This window comes from Bos grunniens, chromosome 6, assembly GCF_055505025.1.
Source record: "Bos grunniens cultivar Pamir isolate PY7600 chromosome 6, Bosgru_T2T1.0, whole genome shotgun sequence".
NCBI classification, from domain to species: domain Eukaryota; kingdom Metazoa; phylum Chordata; class Mammalia; order Artiodactyla; family Bovidae; genus Bos; species Bos grunniens.
The window spans coordinates 80,330,904-80,354,141 of record NC_141170.1 but is presented as its reverse complement, the minus strand read 5'-3'; the positions used below and the strand labels follow the sequence as shown (position 1 = coordinate 80,354,141).

Genomic DNA, 23,238 nt, shown 5'->3' with positions numbered 1-23,238 from the left:
CTCAAGAGTCTTCTCCAACACCACAGTTCAGAAGCATCAATTCTTCAGCACTCAGCCTTCTTCACAGTCCAACTCTCACATCCATACATGACCACTGGAAAAACCATAGCCTTGACTAGACGGACCTTTGTTGGCAAAGTAATGTCTCTGCTTTTCAATATGCTATCTAGGTTGGCCATAACTTTCATTCCAAGGAATAAGCGTCTTTTAATTTTATGGCTGCAGTCACCATCTGCTGTGATTTTGGAGCCCCCAAAAATAAAGTCTGACACTGTTTCCACTGTTTCCCCATCTATTTCCCATGAAGTGATGGGACCGGATGCCATGATCTTCATTTTCTGAATGTTGAGCTTTAAGCTAACTTTTTCACTCTTCTCTTTCACTTTCATCAAGAGGCTTTTTCATTCCTCTTCACTTAGGAGAGAATTTTATTTTAAAAGTGTTACCTTAAATTGCAAGGATGTCCATTAAACATCACAATTAAACATGCCAAAGGAGAAGCCATGTTGTCAAAATGCCCACCTAACCCACCCAAACACCTCAAACCTACCCTTTGCTGACCTTCTGTAACCCCATTTTTTAAAAGTTTTTTTTTTTCTTTTTTTAAACAAGAGAAAGTGGACAGATACATGTTGGTAAATTCTAACTGTCTATATTCACATAGAGACACAGTGTAATCTCTGACCCCAATATACAGAGAAAGGAGGAAAATATCTAGAATTCTATGCACTACTACACAGGGGCCTAGCACCCTCCGGCTTCCAGCAGAGTTTAGGGAGCGGAAGCTTTTTCTTTTTTCCCACAGAGCATGGTGATGTTGATTCCGTAAAGTTTTTGTTGAAACAGGAAGCGATAAGAGTGAATTTGGAACTGAAAGGGTAGAGATTCTTTTCCTACTGAATTCTACTCAAGGTATTTTCCTCCAAAATAAGTTGTGAACCATGGTATAAAGGAGAAAAGAGACCTCAGAAATCGCCCTTGTGCTCAAGGGCGATTGAGCACAAGAGGAGAAAAGAAAAGGACTGCAACTTGCTCCCAGGGACTGGAGAAAATTCAAACAGTTGGAATCCATCAGCATTCCATTAGTCATCATCATCTTCATCTTCTTCACCTTCATCCCTATCCCCTTCTTCATCAATATCTTCCAATCCTTCTTCCTCTTCATCATCGTTGCCATCTTCTTCTCTTTCTCCTTCCTCATCATCCATGTCAGGAACCAAGTAGTACCGTAGTGCGTTTGGACAAATATCATCTTTGATGACTTCTCTTAACTCATCTGTACCTGAATCAGAATGATCAGTGAACCAGGTGAAGAAGCTTCCTGGTTCCTCGTGCTGTCTATTCCTGCTGGCTTTATTCTGTGTTTGACTTGATTATTTCATCGAATCCTTTCCAGATTTCCATTTGATTTCAGTGGACTTTGAAGATGATTCACTGCTCTCATTCAGATGAAATTCTTTGAAGAGAATTTTATTTTCGAAGTAAGGGTTTTCATCAAAATTAAAATCTATTCTGTAACCTGATTTAATGTCTTCAAATTCTATCACTTCAACTCTTGTCAAATAACGCAGCACCGCTTCATCCTCCTCCTCAAGCAATGCAGACACTTGTGGATGGTTAAAAATTGTTGTTACCCCCAAATCTGGGATTTTGGCAATCAATTCCAAACTCTTCTGAAAAAATGGTTGGCAGAGTTTGTTATATTTTTATTCTACTTTCAAAATCTCACTGACTTGTTCATTAAGTCTGTCTATTTCATTTTGTACTTTACCAATATGTGCAGTTGCTTCTTGCTGTTCTTTTCCTTCCTTTGGCAAGTTTGAAGAACCAGAGACCTTGCCTGGCCTGGAGCCAGGAGTCGGCCTCGCTTTCTTTGGTTTCTTTGATTGAGGTGTAAGTGAAGACTGGTGTTTGGGGGCAATGCTGGGGAAAAAAAGCCAAGAATCCTCCCAGGGGAAGAGAGAGGTACTGCGAGCTCAGAGAACTCTAAACATTATCTTTTGTTTCAGGAAAATGTTAGCATTTTTGTTTTTTTGCCTAAGCATTTGCTTCCAGGAGATGGAAAGTGGAAGACAGACCACACTAAAGGTGGCTTAATATCGTTCTCACCCAGCACAGGAGAACGGGCTGGGAGCAGGAGTTGAGATCAGCTTGGACCAGTTGAGATCAGCTTGGACCAGCACAGCACCATTTTGGCAGGCCCACTTTGGCAAGCTATTTCTTGTATACAGGGCTGACTAACTCTAAATAAACAAGCATTTTAGGAATGAGCTGTCAGATCATGATGACTGCCAGGAGCCTGGGACCAGATCATACCTTGTGGGTGGAGATGGATTTTCCCAGGATGGGAAAGGATATTGTCCCTGGCAGGGTTGTGGGAAAAGATTAGTCCCAGGTTGGGACATGAGATGGGGCTTAAATAAAGGGTAGGAGGAGTTGAGAGTAATATGCTCTTATTAATCCTCTTTCCTTCTGGGGCTGGTAGGGCAATAGATAGACATCAGTTCTAGGTGAAATGTTTGTGGGAATTAGGCAAGAACTCAGGAACAGATTCTGGTTTGAATAGCCGATTCTAAAAGAGTAGCTGCTTCTAGATAATCCTGAAAGAAATCACTTCTGCCCAGCAACTTGCCTGCAGACCAGGGTAGGCCAAGTCCCCAACACAGGACAGCTATTTCTTCAAAGAGAGAAACTTTGACAAATAAACCAGTGTCAGAGGTTGAAGACATCTAGGAAGATGGAGAGAGTGGAGAAGAATAACACCCAGGATATGAACAAGCATTTAGCGAACCCTCACTGAATGTATACTGTATCATTCACTATGCTAAGCTATGGCTTTAAACACAAAAGATTTCTGGTCTGTGAGATGCTCACACTCTGAGAGGCGGAGGGGGAACTAGGGCTAAATATGGGAAGAGCAGATTCACACCTCCTTTCTCACCTAGGAATAAATACCAGTTATTGAAAGTGGAATTTCACATAATGTTGAACTGTTATTCCCTTCTCTTGCTTTTTTTAATATTTCTATCTCTGGACAAGAGCTTATAGTTGAATTCTTACTCTGTTAAATGTGGATGTTGAGTTGAGTACTACGCTCACATTATTTCACTGAATATTTTAAACAATCTGACAAGGTAGGTGGTAGCTATTATCTTCCTCATATTATACCTAGAGAAACAGGATAGTGAGATTGAGAGATTCATCCAAAGTCATATAGATACAAATAGGGTATCTGGCTTTTAGATTCAGAGAGGAGAAGAGTAAGGTAACATCAGTGGAACAGCACAAGTTCTGGCCCCTTTGCTGGTATCCAGGCCATAATTCATTTTCAGAGTTTCATGACATCCTGTTGTAAAACCCACCAATTGGTTGTACAGTCTAAATTCTCTGGCCTGTTCTTCCTCTGCTATAGACTGAGCACTGCTGTTTTCCCCAAATTCACATGTTTAAACTTATTCTCCAGTGTGACAGTGTTAAGAAGTGAGGTTTCTGAGAGATGAATAAGTTATCAGGGTAGAGCCCTCATGAATGAGATTAGTGCCCACAAAAGAAACCCCAGAGAGCTACCGTGGCTCTTCTACCATGTGACGAAATCGCCAGAAGTCAGCATTCTATGAACCAGGAAGATGTGTGTGCTGTGGTAAGTCACTTCAGTTGTGTTTGACTCTTTGCGACCCTATGGACTGTAGTCCGCCAGGCTCTTCTGTCCATGGGATTCTTCAGGCAAGAATACTGGAGTGGGTTGCCATGCCCTCCTCCAGGGGATCTTCCCAGCCCAGGGATCGAATCTGCGTCTCTTATGTCTCCTGAACTGGTGGGTTCTTTACCAATAGTGCCACCTGGGATAGACCCCACTAAACAAGGAATCTTTGGGTGCCTTGAACTTGGACTTCTCAGTCTGTAGAACTGTGAGAAATAAATTTCTGTTCTTTATAAGTCTTGTAATATTTTGGTATTGCAGCCCAAACAAACTAAGATACCCTTTAAAAGGCTCCCAGTTCATACTGAATTTCTTATTATCCTAAAATATGGCAGTCTTTTCATATATCTTTGACTTTGCATCTCCTCTCTTTTTTGCCCACAGTACTTTCTCCTTCTATAATTGATAAAAAGCACCTTATCAAAAACCAGGTCAGCATCAAGTCTTCCAGAAAAAACTTAGCACAGTGTTCAAAAGCATGACCCCGGGTTCTGCCACTTAGCATCTGTGGGAATTCACTAAGCTTTGGTCAGTGTTCTCATTTTTAAAATGGAGCCAGAAGAACTGTCTGCAACATAGGGTTATTTAAAGTATTAAATATAAAGGGCTTTGCATAGATCCTGACACATAATGAATGATGGATGAGTTTTGTTACCTTAGTTCTCCATGAAGACATACCCGGCTTTGCAAGTATAATCACCCACCTTCTCAGATGGGTTTCAGAGTAAATAATATTCATATCTTTATTTTAGAATTTATTCTGTTATCTTGTCATTATTTGTTTAAATATCTTTCCTGTACTACCTAACTTCTTGTCAATAATAGTTGAAATTATGCTTTGTGGGAACTCTATGCTTTGCCAGTTGGGGTCAGGAGAAGTCCTGGAAAGCAGACATCAAGAATCTGATTTGGAGTTGGGTTTCTTGTGATCTGATGGCAATGAAGGATCCATAGTATCAGTAATTAGTAGGGTAATAGCTCCTGGCATGTAGTGGCATTATAATTACTAATGTTTTCACTTACAATTAATTGGGAGGTGAAAGGAGTAGGTGTAACACTATTTTATGGAAAGGCTCTGCTGAGTAAACAGTTTGGGAAAAATTATAGTTATGACGATATTTCAGTGGATTAACTGCATTGCAGTCCTTGGCAAAAGAAAACAATAGACAGAGACATAAACTGCCAGCTTGACAGTCTGTGAGAGTCAGAGGGGTTCTGTGGCTGCTGTGAACAGCAGTGCGATCTGTTACAAGCCTGCATCAGACTGTGCAGGAGGTAAGGGAACGCAGCTGCGGAACAAACCAAGTGCACAGCCAGGACGTATCTTCTTCGTTAGGACCTTACAGAAAAGCAGGAAGAGCCTGAAAACTGAATTTGTGGTCCAGAAGCCTGAGGACCTTGAACCTCACCTTCCCTTGAATGTCCCACCAAGGAAGAAGCACCCCTCTTCCTTTTGCCAGAGGAAAGTAGCCTCTCTTTCCTGCAGACCATCTGATGCTCTGCCACGAAAGGCCTTAATAGTGCTTTCCTATTCTCCTCAAGCTCTACATCCACTAATCTTTATTTCATCTAGACCACTATCTATGATCAGATCTTAGCAGTCACTGTTGGAATGGGGAAGTACTATTTGGACCTCAAGAAAATATAGCTTATACCCCCAAGGAATCTCAGAGGTTGACTGTGCTGTGCTTAGTTGCTCAGTCGTGTCTGACTCTTTGCAGCCTTATGGACTGTATCTGGCCAGCTCCTCCATCCACGGGGATTCTCCATGCAAGAATACTGGAGTGGGTTGCTGATAGCTTACAGTGAACAATGTGGGATTCATGATCTCTGAAGATTTAGCTTCGGGACCAGGCACCAGGCTTGATCACTCAAGAGCTTTTGTGTAGCAGAGTTTTCTTAAAGTAAGAAAAGGGACGTAGAAAGCTTCTGACACAGACGTCAGAAGGGGGATGGAGAGTGCCACCCTTGATAGTCTTAGAAAGGGAGTTATATATTTCTAAAGTTGGTTATTACAATAAATCAAAAGAATGTCTCAAGGTTGTAAAGATCTTACTAAACCTTCTCCCACAATTTACATTTTAAGATGACTGGATTAAAATTTAACAATAGAAAGATTTTACCAAACTCACTCCAATAATATACATTTTAAGACAACAGGATTAGTCAGGTTTTCAGGAAGGAGAAACTGTCCTCAAGCAGGACACATGGTTGTATAATCCTTAAAGTGAAAGTGAAGTCGCTCAGTCGTGTCCGACTCTTTGCAACCCCATGGCCTGTAGCCTACCAGGCTTCTTGGTCCATGGGATTTTCCAGGCAAGAATACTGGAGTGGGTTACCATTTCCTTCTCCAGGAGATCTTCCTGACTCAGGGATTGAACCTGCGTCTCCAGCATTGTAGGCAGACGCTTTACTGTCTGAGCCACCAGGGAAGTATCATTAGTACAGAGTTTAAACTGAGTTTGTTGTGTAATCATCAGTTCTGGGATTAAAGAAAAAAATATTTTAAGACTAAGAAATGTAGAAAAAAAAGTTTGTTTTTTCCTCCTCCTTGAGAATTCCAGACCCCTATCTCATCCTTCAGAGCCCCAGACCCCTCTCTCCTCAGGGGCCCTGGACTTCTTATCAGGCTGCCTAGGAATTAACTCTGTCATTGCCATGCCCTCCTCCAGGGGATCTTCCCAACCAAGGGATCGAACCCAGGTATCCTGCATTGCAAGCAGATTCTTTACCATCTGAGCCACCAGGGAAGCCCCAGAAGTTGACTAATATGTACCGTTAATAACTAGGGAAGCATTTGTGAGAATGGAATTAGAGGGTATTGGACCAGGCAGAGTAGATTATGAGGCTTGCTAGGAGAGAAATTTTGTCAGGGCACTTTCTCATGACTCTGCTTTCATGTTCTGGAAAAGATATCTGAATTTTCAAGATGGGACCTTGAAGCTTAAATATAAAAGTGAACTACAGTGAATGGGGTGCTGGTGGCAGAACTTCTCTGGCGTGAGAAGGGGAAAGGTTTGAATGGCTTTATTGTGTAAGACACTGAGAGTGCTACACCTGACTGTGGGTACCAGGAGAGCCCAGGGAACACAAGCTTCACTAAGCATGTAGAGAATGCACTGGTAGGAAGTACACCAGCTTTTTCAATAGCTCAGTGGTTGCTGTTTTATATTGACTTGGTTTTATGGTGGGAAATGCGGACACAAAACTGAGGGCTCCCACATATGGATGGTGGATTTGGGGAATGGCAGAAGCCACACTGTAGCATAGAAATGCCAGTTGCAAAACAGAAATAATGATCATAATGGGCGTTATGTCCAGAGTGGCAACTGGGGTGCTTTGTCCAATAAGGATAGGGTGATAACTGTTAAATTATTATGTTCTGTGGGGAAGGGCAGAAAGAGAGGTAGAGAAAGGGACAGAGAAGGAGACAGAGAGAGAGAGACAGGGAGAGGAGGAGGAAGGGGAAGGAAGGGGAAGAGAAGAAAAAAGAAGATTGAAAGTTGGTAGGCAGAAGGCTGACACCAGTTATCACAGTGAGAAACCTTGGCCCCTTATCCAGTGGCAAGAATACACAGAACTGTACAAAAAAGATCTTCATGACTAAGATAATCACGATGATGTGATCACTCACCTAGAGCCAGACATCCTGTAATGCGAAGTCAAGTGGGCCTTAGGAAGCATGACTATGAACAAAATTAGTGGAGGTGATGGAATCCCAGTTGAGCTATTTCAAATCCTGAAAGATGATGCTGTGAAAGTGCTGCACTCAATATGCCAGCAAATTTGGAAAACTCAGCAGTGGCCACAGGACTGGAAAAAGTCAGTTTTCATCCAATCCCAAAGAAAGGCAATGCCAAAGAATGCTCAACCTACCGCACAATTGCACTCATCTCACACGCTAGTAAAGTAATGCTCAAAATTCTCCAAGCCAGGCTTCAGCAATACGTGAACTGTGAACTTCCAGATGTTCAAGCTCATTTTAGAGAAGACACAAGAACCAGAGGTCAAATTGACAACATCTGCTGGATTGTAGAAAAAGTAAGAGAGTTTCAGAAAAAAACATCTATTTCTGCTTTATTGACTATGCCAAAGCCTTTGACTGTGTGATTCGCAATAAACTGTGGAAAATTCTGAAAGAGATGGGAATAACAGACCACTTGACCTGCCTCTTGAGAAATGCGTATGCAGGTCAGGAAGCAATAGTTAGAACTGGACATGGAACAACAGACTGGTTCCAAATAGGAAAAGGAGTACATCAAGGCTATATATTCTCACCCTGCTTATTTAACTTCTATGCAGAGTACATCATGAGAAACGCTGGGCTGGAAGAAGCACAAGCTGGAATCAAGATTGCTGAGGTAAATATCAATAACCTCAGATATACAGATGACACCACCCTTATGGCAGAAAGTGAAGAAGAACTAAAGAACTTCTTGATGAAAGTGAAAGAGAGTGAAAAAGTTGGCTTAAAACTCAACATTCAGAAAACTAAGATCATGGCCTCTGGCCTCATCACTTCATGGCAAATAGATGAAGAAACAGTGGAAACAGTGGCAGACTTTATTTTTTGGGCTCCAAAATCACTGCAGATGGTGATTGCAGCCATGAAATTAAAAGACAGTCCTTGGAAGGAAAGTTATGACCAACCTAGAAAGCATATAAAAAGCAGAGACATTACTTTGCAAACAAATGTCCGTTTAGTCAAGGCTATGGTTTTTCTAGTGGTCATGTATGGATGTGAGAGTTGGACTGTGAAGAAAGCTGAGTGCCAAAGAATTGATGCTTTTGAATTGTGATGTTGGAGAAGACTCTTGAGAGTCCCTTGGACTGCAAGGAGATCCAACCAGTCCATCCTAAAGGAGATCAGGCCTGAATATTCACTGGAAGGACTGATGTTGAAGATGAAATGTCAATACTTTGGCCACCTAATGCGAAGAGCAGACTCATTTGAAAAGACCCTGATACTGGTAAAAATTGAAGGCAGGAGGAGAAGGGCACAGCAGAGGATGAGATGGTTGGATGGCATCACCAACTCAATGGACATGGGTTTGGGTGGACTCCAGGAGTTGGCGATGGACAGGGAGGCCTGGCATGCTGCAGTCCTTGAGGTTGTAAAGAGTTGGACACAACTGAGTAACTGAACTGAACTATCTAGTTTTCAGATCTACATCAGTTCACAGACCCAGAACCCAGCTAACAGAAGGAAATTGCAGATCTCTTTGATGAAGATCAAAGTATGTAGTAAAGACACTTTTGATCCTTCCTGGAATGACTTGTAGACATTTGGCAGCAAGGAAAGAAGAAAGCTCAGGTTTTTTGAAAGCCATCAGATAAAGAGTTTGAATTGGTAGTGATGCTAGTAGTCCTTCAGCTTGGGTGGGAGAAACAATGGAACCAGAGTAATAAATGGAGTTTGGCCCCAAGTCCTTCTCATTCTTATGGTTGTTCTCCAGAACCCAGGGGATAGACAGCATCTGGTGGAAGGCTCTCTGAACTGTGCCACAAAGATAGTTGATTTACAAGATACTGATCGGAAGATACTGATAGGAACAGTGACAGACTTTATTTTCTTGGGCTCCAAAATCACAGCAGATGGTGACTGCAGCCATGAAATTAAGAGACGCTTGCTCATTGGAAAAAAAAATCTATGACCCAGGCACTATATTAAAAAGCAGAGACATTACTTTGCCAACAATGGTCCATCTAGTCAAAGCTATGATTTTTCCAGTAGTCATGTATGGATGTGAGAGCTAGACTATAAAGAACTGAGTGCTGAAGAATTGATGCTTTTGAATTGTGGTGCTGGAGAAGATTCTTGAGACTCCCTTGAACTGCAAGGATATCAAACCAGTCCATCCTAAAGAAAATCAGTCCTGAATATTCATTGAAAGGACTGATACTGAAGCTGAAACTCCATACTTTGGCCACCTGATGCGAAGAACTGACTCATTTGAAAAGACCCTGATGCTGGGAAAGAATGAAGGCAGGGGGAAAAGGGGATGACAGAGGATGAGATGGTTGGTCATCCCCCAACTTGATGGATATGAGTTTGACTAAGCTCCTGGAGTTGTTGATGGACAGGGAAGCCTGGCATGCTGCAGTCCATGGGGTTGCAAAGAATTGGACATGAGTGAGTGACTGAACTGACTGATTGATTGGAACCTGTTGCCATGGGCCTGAAGCATTTTATTTCAGGAGGTTTTCAGGGGACAGGATAATTTCCTGATAGGATAATGTGCTCAGGGGACAGGATAATTTGACCTGTGAAGTCAGTGACCTCTGTCCTTGGCCAGCCCAGTGCTGCTTGCTATGGCCTCAAGGTGCCTGGCAATGCTGTTTCCTGATAGTTCTCTAGACCATAAAAATAGTCTTTCTCTTCATTTATCAGTTCCTTTCTAACCTAACCACCCTTTAATCATATTCAGTGTCTTACGGTTGTTGCTAAAATGGGACTTCTAAATTAGAAGAATGCTAACCATCCAGTTTCTTATTTAAGATCATTGGGAGCAGAGATTACCACCAGTATCTGTTAATTGTGATTCATCTTTTCTATGGAATAGTCTAAAATAGTAAAAAAACAAAAAAGATTATCCTGCATGGGTATGGAAAGGTCTCCAAAATACATGTTTAAAGGAAAAAAATAGGACAAATAGGAGAAGTTCAAAATATTATGAAGAGTAAGATCCTTTAATATTAATAAAAATGAATATATGGCTTTTCATACACATTAAGTGATTTAATTGATTTAATACTTTTAAAGTGCTACAAACTGTGCCTGGTTAATAGCTGATACTTTATAAGTGCAGCTTATTACATACACCATTATATATTATACTTGTATTTCAAATTATTTATTATTAGTATTGTGGTAATATTTGTAGAGAGAAGTATGTGTGTAGGTCATAGAAAATTTTTTATGTTTCATTTTGTGCTTTTGTGTATGATTATTCTTTCTCATCGGATCAACATGTTATATTTTTCCTCCTTTTTTTTTTTTCCCCCTCATTTTTACCTTTAAAACATCAAGGCCCATTTGGACATTAGTTTATCAGCTATTTCTTATTTCCCTCATGAGATTTCCCTATTTAAACATAAATTTGAACAATAATAAAATGAAAGAAATCACAGATTAATGAAAAGAGAGGGAAAAATGTTTCAGAGTTTTAAGTAAGTATGCGGAGAAGACAAATTGTGGGTTTGTATATCAAATAGAACAGGCCCTGCCTATTTTCTCTGGGTGTGAACTTGAGTCAGTTCAGTTAATGTTTCTTGACTTTGCTTTCCCTATCTGTAGAATGTAAATAATGACAGCTACTATATAGACGTGCTGTAAGGATAAAGTGAGATAGTCCTTTTAGTATATCAGAAAAAAAAAAGCTCATATATATGGAAGGGCGAGAGCTAGTTTCCTCCATAATAAAATTGTAGGTAAAAGTAACAGGATTAAATATTTTGAATGCATGCGTTTTCAAGCTGGTTGCATTGTAGATTTATTGCCAGGATAAACGTGACTTGTACAAATTATAGTCACCAACAAAAAGGGACAATGCCAATATAAACATCTCTTTCCTGTTTCTTTGTTGGGAAGTCCAATGAAAAGAAAAGAAAAGACATTTTAAGGCCAGGGGCACATTTAAGCTTGTGATTTGCCTAAAATTATAGTCCTGTTCTTTTATCCCCCCAGCTTTGTGGAAGCACCTTTCTCCAAGTCCCTAGGTGTATTTGTGCCACTCAAAGTAATTGGCTCATTAGGCTATAATGTTGCCGCTCATCCTGCATCCACATCCCTCCAGTTAAGCTGGATGGAAGAAGCAGAGCTCTTCATTCAGGGACAGCACAGCTTGCTATCTTTTTTGCATATCTCTAAGTCAAAAAAGAGGACACAAAGGGATGCTTTCCTGCGTTAATTGGCCATGCGCGCTCCTGAACTGCTGAGGTTGGAAGCCTTTCAATGCCATGATCATACTGCCCCCATGTGGTTAAATCTAGAAAATCTCACCCACAATCTACTCGCCCGGAGTAAAATCTTATCCTGTAAAGGACCAAAGCAGTAGGCTCTTACAGACTTCTACAGTTGTACTGATTTCCTAGAGAAACCGCTGTGATTATTTAGATAGTACAGTTATCTCAGTCTTGCAGAGGGAGAATAAATTTCCTTGGTTTTGGAACTAGCTGCTAATTCTCCCAATAGCGTGACTGTAGTTTTAAACCGCTGATTTCTGCTCTGGGAAGTAAGGGTGAAAATCTCTTTACTGCCTTATTGCATGAGTTGGAGAAATAAAATAATACTGGCTTTAAATGTTTTGAAATTCTAAGTGTTGTGGTGTAATAAAATGGATAGGAGTAAGTGAACGTTTCCAGCAGAAGCAGTGTCACTTGAATACTGTCACTTTTTAGGGGCATGAGCTGAATCAAGTTTTTAAATTTCCCGAGATTATATTTTCTTGTTCTGAAGAAGTGCTGTAAATAGTACCTCAAATACTCTTTTTAAACTGAGTTATTGTATGAAATTGTTTGTTGTAAACTTGCTTTATCAAATATAAACTGCAATGCTAATCTTAGCTTCATAATGATTAAATATTTGAATATGACCCTGAGAGCCCCTGGGGTGAAAAGCCCCCCAGTTCTGGCTTGCTCGTGAACCTTCTAGGTAAAATTGGACGGGTCAGGTATCTAAGTGTGAGGGGATCCATTTTTTTACCTCTCAAGTGTGGACGATAGTTTTGCTTTGCTTACCTCCTTGTGAATGTTACCGAAATGAACCTTTTGGGGCGAAATTGTGAAAACTGCACGTTGAACATGGTATATGCTTTTGCTTTCATTCCAGTCACAAGTACTTTCCTCTATTAACAAGTAATAGGGTCATTCACAGATCACAGATTTACTTCAAAGTAAATAAATAATTCCTACAAAGACATGCCTCATTTGCTATAAATTATCACAGAGCCAGGAGCTAGGATCACTGGTAACCTTGCAGCATGTAAAGTTGAATGTCCTTATCTAGAGGATACAGTATTCGTTTCTTTGTGGCAGGTGGCAATTCAAATAGATTCTCTACCTATGGATCCTGTTGGTTTTCCTGTGCCTTATTTAAAATGCATGTTCTGAATAACTTGGCTTAAGAGAGTGAATAATTTACAAAGAAAACTCTCCTTCCCTCTCCAACAGTAGCAATAAGAGCATTTTCTGTTTTCCTTTAGCCTGTTACCCTAGTAAAAGAATGTTTCATGTCAGAAAATGCAATTCTTTTCTGACTGGTCTTTACTGAGGTTGTACCGCATGTTGACTAGAACCTTCTACTCGATTGTGGTGAATAGCCATGTGCTGTACTAAGCTGCTTCAGTCGTGTCCAACTCTTTGCAACCCCGTGGACTGAGCCTACCAGCCAGGAAAGAATATTGGAGTGGGCTGCCATGCTTTCCTCCAGGAGATCTTCCCAATCCAGGGACCGAACCCATGTCTCTTGGGTCTCCTGCATTGGCAGGCAGATTCTTCACCACTAGTGCCACCTGGGAAGCCCAGTGCCACAACCCACCTCTCTACACCTCAGTCCCAGCTCTTCCGAGGGGTGGATTAGCATAGCAAAAGTAGGGTGTCAGCTTGACTTTAAGAGAATGGAGAAAATATTTACATACACACACATATACACACACTCCACAGCATTTACAAGACAGTATGTGGAGACTTTTTTAAAAAGGTTAATTAATTCTGGGAAATGAGAATGAGAATGGTAAGTTCTGGGAGGATTAGGGTACTTCCATTTTCACTTTTTAGGTTTAATATTATTTTTCTTAATATGAACATGTAACTACATATCATTTCTGAAAAAATAGATACCATATAGATATTAAAAAGAATGGTATCTATATGTATAGAAAACATAGCTTCCCTAGTGGCTCAGAGGGTGAAAAATCCGCCTGCAATGTGGGAGACCTGGGTTCGATCCCTGGGTTGGGAAGATTCCCTGGAGAAGGGAATGGCTACCCACTGCAGTATTCTTGCCTGGAGAATTCCATGGGCAGATGAGCCTGGCAGGCTACAGTCCATGTGGTTGCAAAGAGTTGGACACGACTGAGCGACTTTCACTTTCACTTTCATAGACAACATAAGCATTCCAAGATATTTTCAATGAAAAGAGAAGTTGCAGAATAACATGTATCAGGTTATTTATATTATGTAAAATAGGCATGTATATATACATTTAGAAAAAATTATGAAAGTCTATGTAACCATATGGTTAAAAATTATTGTCTGTAAGATTTTCAGGTGAAGGAAACATATATTTAAAATCTTTCTTTCCATGTTCCTAGTTTTTGATTGGATTTTTTAAATTTTATTTTATTTTTAAACTTTACATAATTGTATTAGTTTTGCCAAATATCAAAATGAATCCGCCACCGGTATACATGTGTTCCCAGTCCTGAACCCTCCTCCCTCCTCCCTCCCCATACCATCCCTCTGGGTCGTCCCAGTGCACTTTATGTGGTTACTTGTATAATTGAAAAAATATATTTTATTCCTGTACACATTAGCCAGAGTGGGTGGTTGTTTCATGTCTGATGAATATACCCATTTGTCCTGGGCTCTTTGAACAGTCTCTGCCCAGACCTCCTTTCTCTAGGCTGAGCCTTTCTTGGAAGTGTCTTTTAACCACCCCAGGCTGGGGGAGGGGCCTTGTTGTGGTCCCATCACAGGCTACTTCTATTCCACCAGAGAACTTACCACACTGCATTTCAACTTCTTATTATCTGACCTCAGTAGGCCACAGGCAACTTAAGGTTATATTCCTGTGTTTCAGGTGTAGTTTTTGACATATAACAGATTCTGAAATCAATGTTTATTAAATAGATCTAATCTAATGCATGCCAACAAAGGTCTGTCTAGTCAAGGCTATGGTTTTTCCAGTGGTCATGTATGGATGTGAGAGTTGGACTGTGAAGAAGGCTGAGCGCCGAAGAATTGATGCTTTTGAACTGTGGTGTTGGAGAAGACTCTTGAGAGTCCCTTGGACTGCAAGGAGATCCAATCAGTCCATTCTGAAGGAGATCAGCCCTGGGATTTCTTTGGAAGGAATGGTGCTAAAGCTGAAACTCCAGTACTTTGGCCACCTCATGCGAAGAGTTGACTCACTGGAAAAGACTCTGATGCTGGGAGGGATTGTGGACAGGAGGAGAAGGGGACAACAGAGGATGAGATGGCTGGATGGCATCACTGACTTGATGGATGTGAGTCTGAGTGAACTCCAGGAGTTGGTGATGGACAGGGAGGCCTGGTGTGCTGCAATTCATGGGGTCACAAAGAGTTGGACATGACTGAGCGACTGAACTAAACTGAATGCACGCATGTAAAGTTGCTTCAGTTGTGTCCGACTCTTTGTGACCCTAAGGACTGTAGCTCTCAAGGCTTCTCTGTCCATGGGATTCTCCAGGCAAGAATACTGGAGTGGGTTGCCATGCCCTTCTCCAGGGGATCTTTCTCACCCAGGGATCAAACCCCTGTCTATTATATCTCCTGCATTGACAGGAGGATTCTTTACACTAGTGTCACCTGGGAAGCCCATTAAAAAGATAGGTAAATGGAAAGAAGGAAGGAGGAATGGAGGGACTGAAGGTGGGATGGAGGAAGGAAGGGGTGGAGGGGGAAGTGATATCCACAAGAGAAAGCGATGTAGTCAGACTGGAACTTAATAAGGAAAAAAAAAAGTGTCAGTATTTATTCAGCTCTGTCTGAAAAAGAAAAGGAAATTTCCATGACTATAGAGGTGTATATCATTTGGGAACAAGAATTTTTCACCAACTTTGCCATGTTGTTCTTATAATTGCTTATATATATATATGAAGAAACAGAGTCCCATTTATATTGATTTAAAAATTTAATGTATGAGAATAAAGTTAAGAATTGTGGATGTATATAAAGATGGGAGAAGGCAATGCCGTCCATGGGGTCGCTAAGAGTCAGACATGACTGAGTGACTTCACTTTCACTTTCCGCTTTCATGCATTGGAGAGGGAAATGGCAACCCACTCCAGTGTTCTTGCCTGGAGAATCCCATGGACGGAGAAGCCTGGTAGGCTGCAGTCCATGGGGTCGCAGAGTCGGACACAACTGAAGCGACTTGGCAGCAGTATATAAAGAAAACCATGAGAATTTACTGAATGATTTGAAAGAGGCCTGGAATAGATAAAGATAAATTCCATTCAGTGGATGGGAATATATGGTAGCAAAGTGATTAATTATCCACAAATGACTTTATATATCGGATGCAATTACTGTGAAACACCCATGGTTTTGCTTCTTTCCCTTCTCTCCCCACCTTTCCTTTCCTATTCTTTCCTTTCTTCCGACACTGGCATTGCTTCTGCTCCTTGAGCTCCAGGCTCTCCCCAGGCTCAGCACTTCGCCATCAGCTGTTCCTTATGCTGAATTTCTCTTTTCCTAGATCTTCAAAAGGCTGCTTCTTCCTGTCAACATGGAGCTCAGCCCAGATATCACTATGTCAGAGAAAAATTTGTCAACCACCTAACTTAAAGTAACTTTAAGTCAAAAAGTCACTCTTATTATATTATTCTGCTTTCTTTTCTCCATAGCACTTGTCGTAATCTGAAAATACTGACTTTATATTTTATGCATATAATCTATTTTCCCCCACTAGAATGTAAGCTCCATGAGAGCAGTGGCATTCCCTAATATAATACACTGCATTCCCTGTCCCCCTGAAACAACGCCAGGCACAAGAAAGAAAGTCCATTGATTGGTTTTGTTCCTAATGAATGATCAATTTTGCAATTTTAAGAGATCATTTAGTAGAAAATCTTAATATTTAACTGTTTCCCTTGAAACATGCCTAGAGATTTATTAGATTAGTTTTAACTATGTTTGCTGTGCTGTGCTTAGTCGCTCAGTTGTGTCCAAGTCTTTGCAACCCCATGAACTGCAGCCTGTCAGGCTCCTTTGTCCATGGGAATTCTCCAGGCAAGAATACTGGAACGGGTTGCCAAGTCCTCCTCTAAGGGATCTTCTCAACCCAGGGATTGAATCCAGGTCTCCCGCATTTCAGGCAGATTCTTTACCATCTAAACCACGAGGGAGGCCCAAGAGTACTGGAGTAGCCTATTCCTTCTCCAGGGGATCTTCCTGACCCAGGAATTGAACTGGGGTGTCCTGCATTACAGGTGGATTCTTTACCAGCTGAGCTACCAAGGAAGCCCTTAACTGTGTTTATGTTTTGTTAAAGAATGATTCTGTATTTTGCTTGCATATGATTCTTATCTCTACCACCTTTGATCTGTGTGACTTTGGGCAAGTTGCTTAACTTCCCCAGTCAACTTCCTCATCTGTAAAATGGGGGTGATGAGAGTAGCAACTTGGTAGCAACATAATTCTGTAAATTATGAATCAATGAGTAGATAATGACAACTTCAAACTTAATGATATATTGCGTGGGGTATAGTAAACTCTCAGTAATTGTTGGTTATCTTTGATTAACTATATAGCATTATTCATCTATTGGAAGTCTGGCATGGAGGCTCCTTAACTTATGACCATCCAGTGTTTTGAAGACACTTACTGGATTATCTGTAAGTCCAAATATTCTACAAGGGCTGATGTGAGTGTATCACTGCAGTTTGGTTTCACGAGAGAGCCCTGCAGGTTGATAATCTTGGTTTTGATAATCTCTTTTGCACAGATAATATTCATAATTTTCTTACCAACTATTGTTTGAATGTCTCCTTTCTTGACTATAAAAACTCAGGACTTGTCCGTTAAGCACTCTTACTGCATTTTAAAGCAAACATCAGCCACAATATGTGACTGCTAATGGCATCTGTGGTGGTGGGCAGATCTGATGCTTTTGCTTTGACAAATAACTCTTCTCTTCGTATCCCTCCCTTTAGCCAACGTTTGTGGCATGTTCACTTTGTACCAGGCACTGTGTAGTTCTGAGAATGATGTGAAAAATAGGGCAGACTCACCCCTGCCCCCTTATAACTTGCATTTACGTGCTTATGAAAGGGTGTGTTGAAAATTGTAAGTACAGGACTTTGTGTGTTTTCAGATGAGGGTTGGCCCTTTAAAGACTTGGCAGCTCCCTGTGTACCAGGGTTATTTTCTCTTTGGGAGAATGTCACCCTTGCTTCCAACATTAGATATGGATAAGCCATATGCTAAGTAGTTTGACATTTCAGTTTGATTTAAGCCGATTGACACTGACAGCTTCATGCCAAAGTGTGTTAAATTTTATTCAGAAATAATATCCTCTTGGACCAATGAATGTGTTCAGCATTAATTGGCAGTGGCTTCTTGTAAACTTTCTAGGAGAAGACATGGACAGGAAGGAAAACACAAGCAATTTAGTTTGGGGAAAGTGTGTTTATGAAGCAGCCACATCAAAGAGAATTTATTATCCTTTCATGTAAACTGTGTTCTATTTGTTGGCCATTTGTGCCTTTATGCACATCACATTCAAGAACAACTACTACATACTAGGAGCTCTGGAGATACAAAGACACTGTATCCTTTGAAAAAGTGAAAATGTTGGTCGCTCAGTCATGTCTGACTCTTTGTAACCATGTACCCCATGGACTGTAGCCCACCAGTTCCTCTGTCCATGGAATTATCTAGACAAGAATACTGGAGTGGGTTGCCATGCCCTTTTCCAAGCGATCTTCCCAGCCCAGGGATTGAACTCAGGTCTTCTGCATTGTAGGCAGATTCTTTACCTCTACTGTATCACTTAAGGAGCTCCTAATCTGATAGTGGAATCAGGCAAGGGTACAAATGATTAGCATACTATGTGATCAGTTCTTTTATGATCTACAAGAGGATTTGGTGCTATCTCCTTTGGCGCAACTGAGCTGACTGTGCAGGAGATGGTTAAAGGTTTTGACAGGAAATAGATATCAATGTTTTTGCATACTGGGGAAATACAGTTTTTAGTTTAGAGTTCCAGTTCTTCGTAAAGACTCCCCGTATCAATACATATTCAGAGGTCCTCTCCCTGCAGGGCTCAAAGAATGTGTATTTCATGAGAGAATGCGGCTGCCAGTGGTGCATATTAGATTGATGCTTTTGAACTGTGGTGCTGGAGAAGACTCTTGAGAGTCCCTTGGACTGCAAGGAGATCCAACCAGTCCATTCTAAAGGAGATCAGTCCTGGGTGTTCTTTGGAAGGAATGATGCTAAAGCTGAAACTCCAGTACTTTGGCCACCTGTTGCAAAGAGTTGACTCATTGGAAAAGACTCTGATGCTGGGAGGGATTGGGGGAAGGAGGAGAAGGGGACGACAGAGGATGAGATGGCTGGATGGCATCACTGACTCGATGGACATGAGTTTGAGTGAACTCCGGGAGTTGGTGATGGACAGGGAGGCCTGGCTTGCTGCAGTTCATGGGGTCGCAAAGAGTCAGACACAACTGAGTGACTGAACTGAACTGAACTCAGGAGGAAGACTGCTGGACATCACGTGTCTCCCAGTTTCTCAAGCTGAAATCTGAGTGCCTTTCTTGACTTCTCTCTGTCCCCCTCCACCTCTAATTAATCCCACAAGTTTTGTCAGTCTTTTCTTTCTTGCATATCTCTCTGGTGTAGAAATATCTCTCAGGTCTACTTTTAATTGATCTGGGGTGCAGCTTTGATATCTGCAGCTTTAAAAATCCCCTCAAGGTGATTCTAACATATGGCAAAATCTGACTTCCAGATAAATCAGAATCTCTGGAGAAAAGGCAAATCAAAGCCTGAATGAGACATCATCTCACAGCCATTAGAATGGCTGTTACCAAAAAGACAAGAGATATCAAATATTGGTGAAGATGTACCAAGAAAAAGAAAAAATAAAACCATTTCTGGGAATGTAAATTGGTACAGCCACTATGGAGAACAGTAAGTTTCTCAAGAAGTTAAAAGTAGAACTACCATATGATCTAGTCGTCCCACTTCTGGGTATATATCCAAAGAAAGTAAAATCAGTATCTTGAAGACATATCTTCAGTCCTATGTTTAGTACTAATATTAGTCACAATAGCTGAGATATGGAAACAACCTAGGTGTCCATCGACAATGAATGGATAAAGAAAAAATACACATTTACATGTCCACACATATATGTATGTATATATACACATACATATCTAAAATTCACATATCTGAATTGGATATGTTCCCAATTCAATGAATGTCCAGAGTTGGGAAAACCAGTTTATTTGCTCCTTCTTCTCGAGAAAGATCATCTTCTCCAGGGACTTCTGGCCTCTGGGCTTTGCAGATACCGATTCTGCAGCTGAAATATCTGGGCTTGAAATACCTCACACTGTGATATATGTTTTCACCTAATGGTATGGGAAGTTAGGCTTAATGGACTTCAGAAATCTTTCTTTCTCATCCACCTGATAAAGTGTACATAAAGATATAATGAAATAATGCAATACAAAGAGCTTAGCAATCTGCCTGACATCTATCAGGCACTCAATAATAGCTGGTTTGATAATTCTTAACAATGGTCTGATTTCTGTCCTTCCTCCATGATTCTCTTGGATAAACTGCTTATAGGGAACGCTGTTATAAAATCGACTGTAGAAGAATGAGAAATGAAATAAAAACTCAATTATGCAAGTTCAGAAGCAGCCTGCAAGCTGAAAATACAAGTGCTATTTGAGATGATGTTTGCTTAATTCAGAGCATGATGCAGGATTTAAATCTGACTCTGGGATCTGTGACCTTGGGAAGAAACATACTATTAGGAAAAAAAAAATGTATCTTTCAGCTTTGATACAGTCAGAAACTATCAAGAGAATTGTCAGTTTTGCAGTTTGTACCCTTAGGCATCCTGAGCTGAAAGGAACACGCAGTTGCTATAGCAGCACCTACTTTAGGAGTATTTTTATGCAGATATATGTCTTTGTAAAAAATAGTAGTGGAGTGGCTATGAGTGAAATATCACTTGTAAACTTCAATTTGCAGCTCATTTTGAGTCTGGAATAAAATTTAGATGTGATTTATCTAGCAGTCAAGGAAACCATATGTAGGTATTAGGAAAAGTATGTTGATACAAAAACAAAATCTTTTCTTCTTTTAAATATCTAGTTACAACTAGATATTTATGGTGACAAGAGTACAAAGGCTAGATGAGAATTTGTTGTCCAAACAGAGATTTTTTTCCCCCCAGGATTTCAGAAAGGGAAAAAAAAAAAAAAAATCTAAGGAAGGGATTCATTGGCAGAATGTCAGTGTTTCTTAGAACTGGATCAAACTTTGAGAGCATCTTCAGATATTCCGAGAAGGGTGTTATATACTTTAATCATAAATAAGTCCCTCATTCCTTCTGGGCCCCTTCCCATAATACCAAAGAGAATTAGGAAAAGTATATAGGCATGGGTCTGGAGGAGGGCATGGCAACCCACTCCAGGATTCTTGCCTGGAGAATCCCATGGACAGAGGAGCCTGGGGGGCTACAGTCCATAGGGTCGTACAGAGTCGGACACGACGCAAGTGACTTAGCACGCACGCATACAGGCGTGGGTATGACTAGGGAACAGGGTTTTCCACAGATTCTTGGGAGACAGGAATTAGGACAGGGAAGCATAAGCACATATCAGAAGAGGCGACGGCCAGACAGTGCAGCTCCCAGCACCTCTTAGCTAAATTTTTAAGGATTACCACCAGGAAAGAGTAGGCTGAAATTGGAAAGACACATGGGTGATCCATTAATGGGAAAATTACATCAACCTCATGGTGCTACCTTCCTCTACCATGCTTCTGAAAACTGTGGTGGAGTTGGATACTTGGACAAAATTTGGACCATTCATGTTTTTCTTTCTTTCTTTTTTTTTTTTTGGAGGTGGATCTCTACAAGTGCTAAAGTTCTGTGTTTCCACATAATATTGGAATTTTGTTTCCAATCACAAAGAGTAACACCTCATCAAATATTTTTCATATATTTTGAGTTTTGGGGAAGATGGCATAGGGCAGTGGTGAGAAGAATAGGTGCTGGTGTCAATGGCCAGTGTTCAAAACTTATCAGCTGTGCTACCAGGAACAAGGTAAGCACAGATTGTTGCCAATTAATGAGGTAGAGCAGGGGACTTTAACAAAACTGAAGCAAACTTTTGGGGAAAGCTAACTATTCTAGCTTGAATCTCAATACCTCTAAATAAAACCCTCTTACACTAGCATTTGTCTAGATTTTGGAAACCTGACTAGATACTTTTTCCACCACAAAAACAAAACAAAAAAAAAAAACAAAAAAACACCCAAATCATACGCATGTGGTAACAAATTGAATAATACAGAATAGTCCCTCCATTAGAACCAAGAGCCCAACATATAGAAAAGAAAACATAATCTTAATATGCAATATTTACTAAAGGCTGTTCATTGCTTTTTTCCTTTTATGATCAATTTATGAACAATGTAAGATGTGAGACAATGTGGATGTGAGAGTTGGATTACAAAGAAAGCTGAACACTGAAGAATTGATGTTTTTGAACTGTGGTGTTGGAGAAGACTCTTGAGAGTCTGTTGGACTGCAAGGAGATCCAACCAGTCCATCCTAAAGGAGATCAGTCCTGGGTGTTCATTGGAAGGACTGATGCTGAAGCTGAAAATCCATACTTTGGCCACCTGATTCTAAGAACTGACTCATGTTCATGTTGTGCCTGGAGCAGAATCTTTGTAGTCAGTGGCCATTTGCTCCCTGCCCCTCAACACATTACAGGATTCTGTCCAGGAAAAGTAAACAAGGGAATTAGCATCCTTACCAAGGCAGCTGTGGTTCTCCTGCCATTGCCCCCTGCCCCACCTCTGCTCCCCTCTGTCCCCCAACTCCCTGACAGTCTGCCCTCCTCATGTATTATGGGGACTGAAGGAGAAAATGAAAATCACTTTGCCTCTGAGACTTACGATCTTCTAGTGCCATCTATTGCCGCTCCTGTTTCTGTTTCTCACAGCCAGTTTTTTTAACATCTAAGCTGAAACTCCAATACTTTGGCCACTGATGTGAAGACTTGACTCATTTGAAAAGACCCCGATGCTGGGAAAGATTGAGGGCAGGAGGAAAAGGGGACGACAGAGGGTGAGATGATTGGATGGCATCACCAACTCAATGGACATGGGTTTGAGTAAGCTCCGGGAGTTGGCGATGGACAGGGAGGCCTGGCGTGCTGCAGTCCATGGGGTCGCAAAGAGTCGGACGTGACTGAGTGACTAAACTGAACTGAACTATGGATGGTGCACAGGTAAAAGTGTGACTGAATTAAAGGAGGCATGAAAGTAAAAGAACAGTTTGCGGCTAAAAATCCTCATTTCATACAGTCAGAACACCAAGAGACACCATCAAAAGTTGGTGGAACAAGAAATAGAGGTATAGGTCTAAGGTTACAGAGTTGATCACTTGAAGAACTGGGAAAATAATATAAATAATATATTTATTTACCTTTGGGAAGAAGGGAAGGGAGGAAGTGGAAGTTTAGGTAGCTAATTCATCATTTTGTAGAGTCAGTAGTTGTGCTCCTAAGCTGATAAGAAGTGTAGTTACTAACATG

The 23,238-nt window shown here is 40.9% G+C and overlaps 1 pseudogene; it reads right to left on the bottom strand.

Annotated features, from left to right (window-relative positions):
• Positions 1-1,082: 1,082 nt before the first annotated feature.
• Positions 1,083-22,481, bottom strand: LOC147370915 (protein SET-like; annotated as a pseudogene).
• Between the last annotated feature and the right edge of the window lie 757 nt (positions 22,482-23,238).